At 54.1% G+C, this 17,141-nt stretch overlaps 1 protein-coding gene across 1 annotated transcript in view; it reads left to right on the top strand.

Moving 5' to 3' along the window:
* Positions 1–299: 299 nt before the first annotated feature.
* Positions 300–17,141, top strand: part of LOC138528727 (zinc finger protein 271-like) — a 93,148-nt gene continuing 76,306 nt past the window's right edge. The window contains exon 1 of the mRNA XM_069640595.1: positions 300–561. The gene's annotated coding sequence lies outside the window, so the exon portion shown is untranslated. The remainder of the gene's footprint in view (positions 562–17,141) is intronic.

The following is a 17,141-nucleotide window of genomic DNA, read 5'->3' as shown; positions in this document are numbered from 1 at the left end:
TGTTTTAGAGGTGCACTTGTTTTTACAGTTTATTTGGTTGGGGGTCATCTGGTTTTGGACTTGTTTTGAAGGGGAATTCAGCTTATATGTAGGGTTATGGTATAGGTGGCTGCATTCCGCCTGCGTGTTATTCCCCATCCCACCCCCACCTCCGGCTCTGGAGCCCAGGGCTTCGTAGCTTCTGATTGGTCGTTCCCCTTGGCCCGCCCCTTCCTGCCGGCTGGAGTAATCCCCCATTTCCTTGATTGCCACCTTTCCGAGGCTGTTTCTTCCTGCCCTAGGGAGACGGTTTCTCCCGGGATGCCACTTCCGGCTGGAATGATCTCGTTTCCGGGCATCCCACAACGCATGCGCTGCTTCCGCCACAGCGTCAGCTGAGCCGGAAGCCCCGCCTCCCCCGGAGATGCCAGTGATGGATGCGGGCCCCGGGGCTTCCTCAAGAGAAGTGCAGGCAGAACAAAGAAGCAGGCGCTGCTGTACCAGAAGCACCCGCGCGCCTCTGCCTTGTTTAGGGTATTTCACATGTCTGCTACCGGTGGTGCTCTGTTCCATCTTTATGAGGTATCTTTCTACCTGACTTGTTAATGATAAGGTGGGGTAGTGTAATGTTCCACAGATCCAGGCAGCACACCTGCACCTCCACACACAGATCCAGGCAGCACACCTGCACCCCCACACACAGATCCAGGCAGCACACCTGCACCGCCACACACAGATCCAGGCAGCACACCTGCACCGCCACACACAGATCCAGGCAGCACACCTGCACCTCCACACACAGATCCAGGCAGCACACCTGCACCTCCACACACAGATCCAGGCAGCACACCCGCACCGCCACACACAGATCCAGGCAGCACACCTGCACCTCCACGCACAGATCCAGGCAGCACACCCGCACCTCCACACACAGATCCAGGCAGCACACCCGCACCTCCACACACAGATCCAGGCAGCACACCTGCACCTCCACACACAGATCCAGGCAGCACACCCGCACCTCCACACACAGATCCAGGCAGCACACCTGCACCCCCACACACAGATCCAGGCAGCACACCTGCACCTCCACACACAGATCCAGGCAGCACACCCGCACCGCCACACACAGATCCAGGCAGCACACCCGCACCGCCACACACAGATCCAGGCAGCACACCTGCACCTCCACACACAGATCCAGGCAGCACACCTGCACCTCCACACACAGATCCAGGCAGCACACCCGCACCGCCACACACAGATCCAGGCAGCACACCCGCACCTCCACGCACAGATCCAGGCAGCACACCCGCACCTCCACACACAGATCCAGGCAGCACACCTGCACCTCCACACACAGATCCAGGCAGCACACCTGCACCTCCACACACAGATCCAGGCAGCACACCTGCACCTCCACACACAGATCCAGGCAGCACACCCGCACCTCCACACACAGATCCAGGCAGCACACCTGCACCGCCACGCACAGATCCAGGCAGCACACCCGCAGCTCCACACACAGATCCAGGCAGCACACCTGCACCTCCACGCACAGATCCAGGCAGCACACCTGCACCTCCACGCACAGATCCAGGCAGCACACCTGCACCTCCACGCACAGATCCAGGCAGCACACCTGCACCTCCACGCACAGATCCAGGCAGCACACCTGCACCGCCACACACAGATCCAGGCAGCACACCTGCACCGCCACAGGCAGCACACCCGCACCTCCACACACAGATCCAGGCAGCACACCCGCACCTCCACACACAGATCCAGGCAGCACACCCGCACCGCCACACACAGATCCAGGCAGCACACCCGCACCTCCACACACAGATCCAGGCAGCACACCCGCACCTCCACACACAGATCCAGGCAGCACACCCGCACCTCCACACACAGATCCAGGCAGCACACCCGCACCTCCACACACAGATCCAGGCAGCACACCCGCACCTCCACACACAGATCCAGGCAGCACACCCGCACCTCCACACACAGATCCAGGCAGCACACCCGCACCTCCACACACAGATCCAGGCAGCACACCCGCACCTCCACACACAGATCCAGGCAGCACACCCGCACCTCCACACACAGATCCAGGCAGCACACCCGCACCTCCACACACAGATCCAGGCAGCACACCCGCACCTCCACACACAGATCCAGGCAGCACACCCGCACCTCCACACACAGATCCAGGCAGCACACCTGCACCTCCACACTCAGATCCAGGCAGCACACCTGCACCTCCACACACAGATCCAGGCAGCACACCTGCACCTCCACACACAGATCCAGGAAGCACACCTGCACCTCCACACACAGATCCAGGCAGCACACCTGCACCGCCAAACACAGATCCAGGCAGCACACCTGCACCTCCACACACAGATCCAGGCAGCACACCTGCACCTCCACACACAGATCCAGGCAGCACACCTGCACCGCCACACACAGATCCAGGCAGCACACCTGCACCTCCACACACAGATCCAGGCAGCACACCTGCACCTCCACACACAGATCCAGGCAGCACACCTGCACCTCCACACACAGATCCAGGCAGCACACCTGCACCTCCACACTCAGATCCAGGCAGCACACCCGCACCTCCACACACAGATCCAGGCAGCACACCCGCACCTCCACACACAGATCCAGGCAGCACACCCGCACCTCCACACTCAGATCCAGGCAGCACACCCGCACCGCCACACACAGATCCAGGCAGCACACCCGCACCGCCACACACAGATCCAGGCAGCACACCCGCACCGCCACACACAGATCCAGGCAGCACACCCGCACCTCCACACACAGATCCAGGCAGCACACCCGCACCTCCACACACAGATCCAGGCAGCACACCCGCACCTCCACACACAGATCCAGGCAGCACACCCGCACCTCCACACACAGATCCAGGCAGCACACCCGCACCTCCACACACAGATCCAGGCAGCACACCCGCACCTCCACACACAGATCCAGGCAGCACACCTGCACCGCCACACACAGATCCAGGCAGCACACCTGCACCGCCACGCACAGATCCAGGCAGCACACCTGCACCGCCACGCACAGATCCAGGCAGCACACCTGCACCTCCACGCACAGATCCAGGCAGCACACCTGCACCGCCACGCACAGATCCAGGCAGCACACCTGCACCTCCACACACAGATCCAGGCAGCACACCTGCACCTCCACGCACAGATCCAGATCCAAGCAGCACACCTGCACCTCCACGCACAGATCCAGGCAGCACACCTGCACCTCCACGCACAGATCCAGGCAGCACACCTGCACCTCCACGCACAGATCCAGGCAGCACACCCGCACCTCCACGCACAGATCCAGGCAGCACACCCGCACCTCCACGCACAGATCCAGGCAGTACACCCGCACCTCCACGCACAGATCCAGGCAGCACACCCGCACCTCCACGCACTGATCCAGGCAGCACACCCGCACCTCCACGCACAGATCCAGGCAGCACACCCGCACCTCCACGCACAGATCCAGGCAGCACACCCGCACCTCCACGCACAGATCCAGGCAGCACACCCGCACCTCCACGCACAGATCCAGGCAGCACACCCGCACCTCCACACACAGATCCAGGCAGCACACCTGCACTGCCACACACAGATCCAGGCAGCACACCCGCACCTCCACACACAGATCCAGGCAGCACACCTGCACCTCCACGCACAGATCCAGGCAGCACACCTGCACCTGCACGCACAGATCCAGGCAGCACACCTGCACCTCCACGCACAGATCCAGGCAGCACACCTGCACCTCCACCTCCACGCACAGATCCAGGCAGCACACCCGCACCTCCACGCACAGATCCAGGCAGCACACCTGCACCTCCACGCACAGATCCAGGCAGCACACCCGCACCTCCACGCACAGATCCAGGCAGCACACCTGCACCTCCACGCACAGATCCAGGCAGCACACCTGCACCTCCACGCACAGATCCAGGCAGCACACCTGCACCTCCACGCACAGATCCAGGCAGCACACCTGCACCTCCACACACAGATCCAGGCAGCACACCTGCACCTCCACACACAGATCCAGGCAGCACACCTGCACCGCCACGCACAGATCCAGGCAGCACACCTGCACCTCCACGCATCCAGGCAGCACACCTGCACCTCCACACACAGATCCAGGCAGCACACCTGCACCGCCACACTCAGATCCAGGCAGCACACCTGCACCTCCACACACAGATCCAGGCAGCACACCTGCACCTCCACACACAGATCCAGGCAGCACACCTGCACCGCCACACACAGATCCAGGCAGCACACCTGCACCTCCACACACAGATCCAGGCAGCACACCTGCACTGCCACACACAGATCCAAGCAGCACACCTGCACCTCCACACACAGATCCAGGCAGCACACCTGCACCTCCACACACAGATCCAGGCAACACACCTGCACCTCCACACACAGATCCAGGCAGCACACCTGCACCTCCACACACAGATCCAGGAAGCACACCTGCACCTGGATCTGTGTGCGGAGGTGCAGGTGTGCTGCCTGGATCTGAGTGCGGAGGTGCAGGTGTGCTGCCTGGATCTGAGTGCGGAGGTGCAGGTGTGCTGCCTGGATCTGAGTGCGGAGGTGCAGGTGTGCTGCCTGGACCTCCACACTCAGATTCAGGAAGCACACCTGCACCTCCACACACAGATCCAGGCAGCACACCTGCACCTCCGCACACAGATCCAGGCAGCACACCTGCACCTCCGCACACAGATCCAGGCAGCACACCTGCACCTCCGCACACAGATCCAGGCAGCACACCTGCACCTCCGCACACAGATCCAGGCAGCACACCTGCACCTCCGCACACAGATCCAGGCAGCACACCTGCACCTCCGCACTCAGATTCAGGCAGCACTTCTGCACTGCCACACACAGATTCAGGCAGCACACCTGCACCTCCACACTCAGATTCAGGCAGCACACCTGCACCTCCACACTCAGATTCAGGAAGCACACCTGCACCTCCACACACAGATTCAGACAGCACAGCCTGCACCTACAACACAGATTCAGGCAGCACACCTGCACCTACACACACACACACACACAGATTCAGGCAGCATGCCTGCACCTCCACACACAGATTCAGGCAGCACGCCTGCACTGACACACTCAGATTCAGGCAGCACTTCTGCACTGCCACACACAGATTCAGGCAGCACTTCTGCACTGCCACACACAAATTCAGGCAGCACACCCGCACCTCCACACTCAGATCCAGGCAGCACACCTGCACCTCCACACACAGATCCAGGCAGCACACCCGCACCTCCACACACAGATCCAGGCAGCACTCCTGCACCTCCACACTCAGATCCAGGCAGCACACCCGCACCTCCACACACAGATCCAGGCAGCACACCCGCACCTCCACACTCAGATCCAGGCAGCACACCTGCACCTCCACACACAGATCCAGGCAGCACACCTGCACCTCCACACACAGATCCAGGCAGCACACCTGCACCTCCACACTCAGATCCAGGCAGCACACCTGCACCTCCACACACAGATCCAGGCAGTACACCTGCACCTCCACACTCAGATCCAGGCAGCACACCTGCACCTCCAGACACAGATCCAGGCAGCACACCTGCACCTCCACACACAGATCCAGGCAGCACACCTGCACTGCCACACACAGATCCAGGCAGCACACCTGCACCTCCACACTCAGATCCAGGCAGCACACCTGCACCTCCACACTCAGATCCAGGCAGCACACCTGCACCTCCACACACAGATCCAGGCAGCACACCCGCACCTCCACACTCAGATCCAGGCAGCACACCTGCACCTCCACACACAGATCCAGACAGCACTTCTGCACTGCCACACACAGATCCTGGCAGCACACCTGCACCTCCACACTCAGATCCAGGCAGCACACCTGCACCTCCACACACAGATCCAGGCAGCACACCTGCACCTCCACACACAGATCCAGGCAGCACACCTGCACCTCCACACTCAGATCCAGGCAGCATACCTGCACTTCACACACAGATCCAGGCAGCATACCTGCACTTCACACACAGATCCAGGCAGCATACCTGCACCGCCACACACAGATCCAGGCAGCACACCTGCACCGCCACACACAGATCCAGGCAGCACACCTGCACCTCCACACACAGATCCAGGCAGCACACCTGCACTGCCACACACAGATCCAGGCAGCACACCAGCACCTCCACACACAGATCCAGGCAGCACACCAGCACCTCCACACACAGATCCAGGCAGCACACCTGCACCGCCACACACAGATCCAGGCAGCACACCTGCACCTCCACCCACAGATCCAGGCAGCACACCTGCACCTCCACACACAGATCCAGGCAGCACACCTGCACCTCCACACACAGATCCAGGCAGCACACCTGCACCTCCACACACAGATCCAGGCAGCACACCTGCACCCCCACACACAGATCCAGGAAGCACACCTGCACCTCCACACACAGATCCAGGCAGCACACCTGCACCGCCACACACAGATCCAGGCAGCACACCTGCACCTCCACACACAGATCCAGGCAGCACACCTGCACCTCCACACACAGATCCAGGCAGCACACCTGCACCGCCACACACAGATCCAGGCAGCACACCTGCACCTCCACACACAGATCCAGGCAGCACACCTGCACCTCCACACACAGATCCAGGCAGCACACCTGCACCTCCACACACAGATCCAGGCAGCACACCTGCACCTCCACACACAGATCCAGGCAGCACACCTGCACCTCCACACTCAGATCCAGGCAGCACACCTGCACCTCCACACACAGATCCAGGCAGCACACCCGCACCTCCACACACAGATCCAGGCAGCACACCTGCACCTCCACACTCAGATCCAGGCAGCACACCCGCACCTCCACACACAGATCCAGGCAGCACACCTGCACCTCCACACACAGATCCAGGCAGCACACCTGCACTGCCACACACAGATCCAGGCAGCACACCTGCACCTCCACACACAGATCCAGGCAGCACACCTGCACCTCCACACACAGATCCAGGCAGCACACCCGCACCTCCACACTCAGATCCAGGCAGCACACCTGCACCTCCACACACAGATCCAGGCAGCACACCTGCACCTCCACACACAGATCCAGGCAGCACACCTGCACTGCCACACACAGATCCAGGCAGCACACCTGCACCTCCACACTCAGATCCAGGCAGCACACCTGCACCTCCACACACAGATCCAGGCAGCACACCTGCACCTCCACACTCAGATCCAGGCAGCACACCTGCACCTCCACACTCAGATCCAGGCAGCACACCTGCACCTCCACACACAGATCCAGGCAGCACACCTGCACCTCCACACACAGATCAAGGCAGCACACCTGCACCTCCACACACAGATCAAGGCAGCACACCTGCACCTCCACACACAGATCCAGGCAGCACACCTGCACCTCCACACTCAGATCCAGGCAGCCCACCTGCACCTCCACCCACAGATCCAGGCAGCACACCTGCACCTCCACACTCAGATCCAGGCAGCACACCTGCACTGCCACACACAGATCCAGGCAGCACACCTGCACCTCCACACACAGATCCAGGCAGCACACCTGCACCTCCACACTCAGATCCAGGCAGCACACCTGCACTGCCACACACAGATCCAGGCAGCACACCTGCACCTCCACACTCAGATCCAGGCAGCACACCTGCACCTCCACACACAGATCCAGGCAGCACACCTGCACCTCCACACACAGATCCAGGCAGCACACCTGCACCTCCACACACAGATCCAGGCAGCACACCTGCACTGCCACACACAGATCCAGGCAGCACACCTGCACTGCCACACACAGATCCAGGCAGCACACCTGCACCTCCACACACAGATCCAGGCAGCACAACTGCACCTCCGCACTCAGATCCAGGCAGCACACCTGCACCTCTGCACACAGATCCAGGCAGCACACCTGCACCTCCGCACACAGATCCAGGCAGCACACCTGCACCTCCGCACTCAGATCCAGGCAGCACACCTGCACCTCCACACACAGATCCAGGCAGCACACCTGCACTGCAACACACAGATCCAGGCAGCACACCTGCACCTCCACACACAGATCGAGGCAGCACACCTGCACCGCCACACACAGATCCAGGCAGCACACCTGCACCTCCACACACAGATCCAGGGAGCACAACTGCACCTCCACACTCAGATCCAGGCAGCACACCTGCACCTCCACACACAGATCCAGGCAGCACACCTGCACCTCCGCACTCAGATTCAGGCAGCACTTCTGCACTGCCACACACAGATCCAGGCAGCACACCTGCACCTCCAAACTCAGATTCAGGCAGCACACCTGCACCTCCACACTCAGATTCAGGCAGCACACCTGCACCTCCACACACAGATCCAGACAGCACAGCCGGCACCTACAACACAGATTCAGGCAGCACACCTGCACCTACACACACAGATTCAGGCAGCATGCCTGCACCTCCACACACAGATTCAGGCAGCACGCCTGCATCTCCACACACAGATTCAGGCAGTATGCCTGCACCTTCACACACAGATTCAGACAGCACGCCTGCACCTCCACACACAGATTCAGGCAGCACGCCTGCACCTCCACACACAGATTCAGGCAGCACGCCTGCACCTTCACACACAGATTCAGGCAGCACGCCTGCACCTCCACACACAGATTCAGGCAGCACGCCTGCACCTCCACATAGAGAATGCGCCACTTTACTTACAAGGGCAAGATATCCAGTCCCTTTCATCCGGGAAGGTAAGAACAGCGGTTTAGAATTACCCCCATGCCCCTCGTCCTAGACCCAGTACTTATCTATGAAAACAATTTTCCCAATACTTAAATCCTCGTTCCTCTGCCCTCTGGAGGTATATGACCCCCTCCCAACAGAGGTATATGACCCCCTCCCAACTCCTACAATATACTACTTAAAGAAATCCTCCCTAGAGGGGCCAATATGAGCCGTGACTAGGTTCCAAATTCCTGCTGCTGGACTTTTTGGAAACAGCAGTTACAAGTCCATGTGTGATGCCAATGGCAGCGGGGCTAGGACAGGGCCACCACTATATGTATACTCCATTCTGGACCACTGCAGGGTGAAGACACCAGGGTAGAGAAAATAAATGGTACAGCAGCTTGGGGAGAATAGGCCTGGGCAGCATGCAAACACAAGCCTACTGTCGGGGGGGAAATTCTGCCAGGGTCTGCTGGCCGTCCGTGGACCCCCGGGCAGGGAGCCCCCAACTCCTCCCGCGTATCCCAAAAAATGAGTATGAGGCACACGCAAGAAGCAAGATGGTTCTGCTGTTTATTAAAAAACGGCAGGAATGGGTCAAGGATCGTACGCGTCCGTCCTGACTCTCTCTCTAGATTTGTGCGGCTCGCAGGCCCTTTTTACCTTAGTATGACGCGCTACTTGCGTCACCTGGGAAAGTTAGCAAAAAACCTATCGCCACTCTGGATTGGTTCCTCGAGTGGTAGGGTTAGTATAGCATACGTATAGAGAGCGCTGTTAGTGGTTGAGGGTCAGTCAGGTGGTATACTTGGGTTGTCCCTTCAATTAGATACATGAAAATTGTTACATGAAGACCCCTGAAGATTGGCTAATGTTAATGGCGTCAGTGATAAGTGCCCCATGTTCTGATTGGTCCACTCGCGAGCCCCCCAGCTTGGGACCATCGTTGTTCCCAGCTCACGGTGCACCTGCTAGTTGCAACAATGTATAACTATGGGTATGTGCAGACAATGCGAGGATTTGTTCATATGCTGGAGGGCAGACTACTCCCACCGCCGCAGATGTCCATTGAGCCGCTTCATTGTTGCTGCCTGTGTCTCAAAACGTGGGACCCAGGCGTCTCCTCCCTCCTGGGTCTGGCCCCCTTTCAGGTTCGGCTTGGTCACGTGAGGAGAGACCGTGGTTGAGGCAGAATTCTGCACATTTAATATTGCATTTTCCACTGTGCGTCTGGCTTAGTTTGCAGGTGTGACCTTGGCTTCGGCTTGTGGCATGCGAGTTTGCAACATTGTGCCCTTGACTGTCTGTTCTCGCCGGGCTCATTCTGCAGGGTCTTCAATTGTACGCTTGCTCGTTCAATGTTCATGGAGGCTCTTGCTTGCGGCCTACTTGGGCCTGGTGCATAGGTGGGGATGTTTGATGCACGGCGCTTTAGGTTATGGTATCATATTGCTTTATCCCCAGTATCATGTCTTCGTTTATATTTCTCATTGCAATGCATGGGTTAGGAGAAGCGTCGGCAAGCATTTTAGATGAGTTCGTTGTGCGTCTTGCGTTTCTGCATTTTGAAAAACCTATGTGAAAAATAATAAAGATGCGCGTCAATGGGTGTGTCCGTCACCTACGTCAGAGCACTGAACATGTTCTTCGTGTGGATTGGTGTGGGAGTGTCCAGTGTGCATGTTTGCACGGGTGTGCTGACCGTTGGCTAGGTCGTCATGGCATCTCTAACGATGTGTTTATTTACTGTTGAATGGTTCAGTCGAGTTCATCCATGCCGCAGGTGTCGGCATGGGCAGGGCAGGCCGTTGGGCAGGCTGGTGGGCACATCCGTATGTTCCTGTACCAGGGTATTTGGTCGTCTGGTAGATAGGCAAACTCCTCTCGTGGCGGGTGTCTGGGCCGCGATCCTCTAGGCCAGGGGCGTGAGGGGATTGGTGGGAATCTTTTGTTCCATTCTCCCACTTTAGTCCCCCCTCTGGTCGACTTGTCGACCACAAACATATCTTTTTCTTTATCTCCTCTTACTCTCCATATTTTCGTTACTCCTCCCAAGTGTCCATAGTAGTTGACATGGTCTTCAAATGACCAATACATATATACACAGGTTCCTCCAGGTATGCAGTATACCCATTTCCCTATGTAGCTCCTTGGGTTTCTTGGGTTTTCGAGCTTCACAGATGGTGGGTCCAGGTGGTTGCTGATGATCTGTTTGCGCAGTTTTTCTCTTTCTTTTATTATTGTGTCTGTGTGCTGGCCATCATCTGCCGGCATCAAGGGGTGCATACCAACCATTTTGATCATTTCGTCTGCAGTGCGTGCCTTCCGGGCCTTCCAAAATCTTATTATGATCAGTGCAGCTCCAGCCAGTATTATGCATCCAACTATAATCTTCAGTCCGTCCGACAGCCAAGATGGCATCCATGACCATAACATTGAAAACCAGCTGTCATCCTTCTTCACTCCTTTACTTTCATCCATCATTTTGGAGTGCATCTGGGCCAGGTGTGAAACTGCTTCTGTCAGTGTACCATTGTCAGCATCGTTAGCAGGAATGAATGTGCAGCATGATTGTCCTATCTTTGCGCAAACTCCTCCTTCCATTGCTGTAAGGAGATCTAATACATATCTGTTCTGCTGTGCTACCATTCTCACTGCTCGCAGTTCTTCTTTTAAAGCGTTGAATCCATTTACTGTAGAATTAATTGTCATCATCAGCTCCCATCGAGTTATCTGGAGCCATTTTGCGTTTGCGTAAGCTTGTAGTCCCGGATGTATTATTGATGAGAAGAACATTGCTGCTCTGCTGAATAGTCTGTGTTCTGGTGGGATTGAAGTGAGTGCTGTTTCCGACCTTCCCCATAGGTAATTTCCTGTCAGAGGTTCTCCTTGTCTCTTCTTTCTATTCAGGACATTGTTGTTGTTGTTGTTGTTTTCGTTCTCTGACCCCTTCTGAGGTTTTACAGATCTCTTCTTCCTCTTGTTTCCTTCATCCATTTTAGGGAAGTTCGCCATGTTCACATGTTTCTGGGGCACCACTAGTGATGGTACATTAACGTGTACCATTGTGCATATACCGTTCCACAGAGGGGGCAGTGTGTGGTATGCCTTGTTTCCGCAGGCCCAGTAATGGTCCATTAATACTGCTGTTCCTGCTCCCCCCTCAGGTAACTCCATCACGCTTGCACAGTTGGTGTTGTATCCCACGTCCACTTCTCCTCTATGTTGGTAGCATATCTTAGGTGCAGACAGCGGCAGTATGCTTATTGGGTCTTCATCCTTCTCTATCCACGTCAGCATGGGTACGTACTTGCCCCAAATCGTCCAACATCTGTTATTGTGTTCATCAATAGTTGTAATATTTTCTCTTGTTACCATGTTGCTGCCAATCACTCCTATGTCCCATTTGTTGTCCATGTACACCTTCCCTGTTATTGTTACCAGTGGTCTTTCCCAACATCCTTGTTTACCAGGAACTTCAGTGGCGTACCAGTCACATGGTAGGTATTGTAGTGTTACTTTCTTTGTTTCTCCCTTCTCAGGACCACTTGTCATGTATCTGAATGCTTCAGCATGCAAACTGCTCTTGTGGTAACTCAAATAAGTCTTGAGGAAGTTGTTTTCGTATGGATATGTGTCTCGCGTTTTCCACACCAGTTTCACCACCGTCCCTTGAAATCTCCCTTTCGTTTGGAACAGTGCCAGGTATATTATACATCGTGCTGTCTTTTCGTCTATTTCCGTGGCAACAAATGTTCGAGAAGCGCTCATGGCGTATGGGATCAATGAGCAGACATAGCAGCTGTCTTCTGTTGTCTGCTTACCTATTTGGGTCATGTGCTGGTACCACATGTTGTTCGAGACGTGTGCTGAATCTGTTATGTAGTTATCAATACCTTTATTATCTGAGTATGTGCTGCGTTTAACTCTATTTCCCTTATGTGGAATCTTGCTAGTACCACCTGACGTAACACCTGTTGCAGCCATGGGTGGGGCTATATTAGGTTTGGGTACAGCCAAAATATTGATAGCATAACTTTTCTGCCATACAGAGGCAGCCAAAAACCCGGTGATCATCAAAATCCCTATCATCTTTATTACAGAGGCTAGTCTCACCGGCATTTTGCTCTTACCTTGCTGCAGTCCGGCAGCTTATTCTTGCAACGTTAAAGTTGCCCGCCTGAAAATTCTCAATAGGCTTGTTATTAGTGTTAGTTGTTGTTTTCAAGCTCTCCCTATCAAGTAGTCGTTCAGTGCCCAGGCGAAGAGCTGTTCCCACGCCAATCTAAGCAATCTGTCTCTTAGGGCAGGCAAGTGTTGGTGAAGATGGGGCATTGATTGTTCTATGGCCAAGATAAATGCTGTGTAGTAGACACGTACCCTCCTTCTTTTTAGGTACTTTGGCCTTTTTATGTGATAGACAAAATGGTGTGATAGGGCTTCAGGGTAGTTATCGTCTGAGGGTAGCATCTACTCCTGGGCAATGAACTTTGTTAGTTATCTGTTGTCTTAGCAATACAATAATACGCGGTACCTGCATGTGCGAGAAAGAAAGAAGAGAACATTCAAGTGTTTACATGTGTATATGTGCAAGACAATGTCTTTCAATTGGGTGGTTACTGTAGTGGGTAGGGGGTCGATGGGCAGGGAGTTTGGGGTTCAACTGACGGAAGTCTCTTTACTCTTTGATCGTGTGACCATGGGGTGGGCGGTATGGGAATTGCCAGTTTCTATTTCAGTAGTTGTCTCTGGGGAGTCTGGGGGGTGGCAGGGTATGGAGACACTTATGTCGCCAGCTGTGGAAGAAGTCTCTTCCTCCCTGCGTGACGCTGTCGTTGTTCTTCCAATGGCCCTGTCGGTTACGCTAGGGCGGGTCTGGAGTTTGCAGATCTTTACGTCGTGTAGGTGGTTCCAAACACGCTTATCCTGCAACTTTACTGCTCTCGTAGATACCTCCTCTACAAGGTGAGGACCAGTGAAGCGTGGGCTGTTCCACTTTCTATTGAAATTGCGGAGTAGCACGTGGTCACCTTTAGCAAGTTTGCACAGCTTTTCCTTTTCCGATCCTTGGTCCTCGTCTTCTTGTTGGTAACTCTTAGACCCGCCCCGCGTGCGCTCGAGCTGTTGAGACACAAACACTACACTAGTAATCAAAGAAGACACATATTGGTACATTTCATCACCAAGAACAGTTGCAGTGTTTTCATAGTCTGTGAATGCCCTTGATGTTGGCGTTAGAGGAAGGCGCATTTGACGTCCGGTCACCACCTCATGAGGAGAGAGGTGGTGGTCGGAGCCTGGTCTATTCCTCAGCTCAAATAGAGCTAGCGGAAGGCAATACAACCAACTCTTCTTTGTTGTTTGTTGTATCTTTGCAATTGCCTCCTTCAGTAGGCCATTCAGGCGTTCGCATACACCGTTGGCCTGCGGGTGATATGCACATGCAAATTTATGCTTGATGTTCAGTAAGGATGTGATGTGCTGGAACATTTCATTAGCGAAATGCGGGCCGTTATCCGACCACAGTACCTCGCACACTCCCCACCTGGGGAAAACCTTCCTCACTAGAAATTTAGCTTCTCTAAATGCATCTGGATGTGAGCAGGGTCCTGCCTCAATCCACCTGGAGAATGGGCATACTACTACAGTCATATACCTATTTCCTTGACATACGTTGATCATATCAACATAGTCAATATGGATGTGCAGCAAGGGTCCCTCTGGCCGGGATATAGCACCTTTTATCACTTTCAGCGTGTGACCGGCCGTAAACTGTTGACATGTGAGACAATTGCTGATAAAATTTGTCACATGGGAATTTAACTCGGGACAGAACCAATCTTCCCTAATTCGTGCTGCAATAACTTCCTTGCGTGTGTGGGCTGGGTGGTGGAGTTGGCTCAGGGCGGTGTTCAATAGTGCCAATGGCATTACCATCTTTCCAGTGTTACCCTGGCGCCATAGTGCGTCAGTTGGTGACATTGTACATCCTCTTTTTACCCATATTTCTTTTTCTGCCATTGGTGCAGCCGCTTGTAACTCCATTATCTGTGTGGCTGGGAGATGGGTGTACCCTTCTCTTATCAACATCTCTTTAGCTATCCCCCTCCCTCTCCCTCTCTCTGACTCTGGGGGGTTCCATATCTCACCAAAATATGCAGCATACTTCACATGTGCGTCTGCTGCTGCATTTCCTTTTGAGACATGATCTTCTCCATTAGTGTGTGCGGTACATTTGACCAAGGCTAATTCTTGGGGGTCATTTATTACTTCAATTAATTCAGCTAATAAGAGAGCATGTTGCACTGGCGTGCCGTCAGCTCTCCTAAACCCTCTTCTCCTCCATTTGGACAATCCTGAGTGGACAGTAGACGTGACATATGCGCTGTCAGAATATATAGTCACTCTTTTGTCAAAGCTTTCCTTCAACGCCAAGATCAGTGCAACCAATTCTGCTGCTTGAGCAGAGTAATGTTGTGGTAATTGTACGCATTTCACCGCCACACACGCCAATTCCTCTGTCATTTTTACCACTGCTGCCCCAGTTCTCCTTATCCCATCACTTTGGTCTATTGTTGATGACCCATCAATGAACAAGAGCTCTCCTCCATCCAGTGCGTCCTATTCAACTTTTCTAGTACATGAGTACATTTCGGTAGTCTGTGTACAATCATGTGCGTAGTCTCCTTCCTCAATTACTTCCGCTATAAACCTTGCAGGATTAACTGTGCTGCATCTAACAATTGATAATTCTGGTCTAGATAAGATGATCTCATAACCTGACACCCTCTGCGTGGTTAGTGTGGACTTAGGCTTGTTCAATATTGCAAATAGTGCATGTTCCACAAATAGTGTGGTTGGGCACCCCATTGTAATTGATGATGCTTTCTCTACCGCGAAGGCCGCTGCGGCAAGACTTTGTTCGCAAGGGAAATGTCCTAACATTACAGGATCCAAGTGACCGCTGTAAAATGCTACTGGTTTGTAACCCATGCTTGTTTTTTGAGCCAACACTGCTTTCATTACTGCTGAGTCGCAATGTGAAAATATAAAGAATTGCCGTTCATAATCTGGGGTGGCCAGTACCGGAGCAGTTGATATTGCATCTTTCAGTTCATCAAAGGCCTCTTTCATTTCCATTGTCCACCCCAATTTTTTCTCCCCTTTGTTAGCTTCTTTTAATGCCTCAAATAGGGGTCCTATGTATGAGCTGTAATCAAATACCCATGCTCTACAGTAGTTGCACAGTCCCAGGAACTGCTGCAGTTCCCTCACTGTTTGTGGCAACAGTGTTTTTGATATGGCCTGTGCTCTTTGTGGTGCAATCTTTCTTCCGTATTGGGATATGAGCTGACCAATGTATAGTACCTGTTCCTGACAGTACTGTAACTTTTCTTTGTCTACCTTGTAACCCTTTTCAGCCAATATTGTCAGCATCTTCAATGAGTCCTCTCTGCATTTGTTTTCGCTTGTGCTGCAAATTATTATGTCATCAACATACTGCAACACTGTGCTTTCCAATTCAATGTTTCCCAAGTCTATCTGTATTACTCTGTTGAAAATTGAGGGTGACTCGCAGTACCCTTGTGGCAACCTGGTGTGTTTCCATTTTGTGTTTCTGTACGTGAAGCTTGTTAGATCTTGTGAGTCTGGATGCAGGGGTATTGAGAAAAAGGCATTTTTGAGATCAATCACTGTAAATCGTGATGCCTCTGCTGGAATGCCACACAATATTGTGGCCGGGTTTGCTGCTATGGGGTATTCTGCTTCCACTATGTTGTTCAAGGGCCTGAGGTCCTGGATGAAACGCCAAGACCCTCCTTTAGCTTTGCGCACTGGGTATACGGCTGTGTTACATTCTGATGGTACCAATATGCCATTATTTATAAGGGCCGTTATTGTTTCATATATGCCCTCATCTGCCTCTTTTGATAGTGGGTATTGCTTCACTCTAGGGAGTATTGCACCTTTTTTCAATTTTATTCTTACTCCCCCTATACTCTTTATGCACCCCACGTCATAGGGACTAGTAGTCCATAATGATGTTGGAACTTTTGCCATATCCTCCTCAAAGAAGGGAACTGGGGTGGATGGGGGTGTTTCAAGTGCCATTGCAATTTTCTGTGCCACTTGTTTGTATGTCACTCTTAGCCATATTTCTACACTCATCATAAATACCATTTCACCTTCTTCCTTTTCTTCTGAAAAGAGCTCCTCGTCTGACACCTGGGTGAGCCTGCATCCCTCTGCTAGGGCTATCACTGCCCTCCATGCTCTTCCTTCTCTGTCTTGGGCATG

Source organism: Ambystoma mexicanum, chromosome 7q, assembly GCF_040938575.1.
Source record: "Ambystoma mexicanum isolate Mex_15411 chromosome 7q, UKY_AmexF1_1, whole genome shotgun sequence".
In the NCBI taxonomy this organism is placed as follows: Eukaryota; Metazoa; Chordata; class Amphibia; order Caudata; family Ambystomatidae; genus Ambystoma; species Ambystoma mexicanum.
This window is presented reverse-complemented; position numbering and strand designations above follow the sequence as displayed.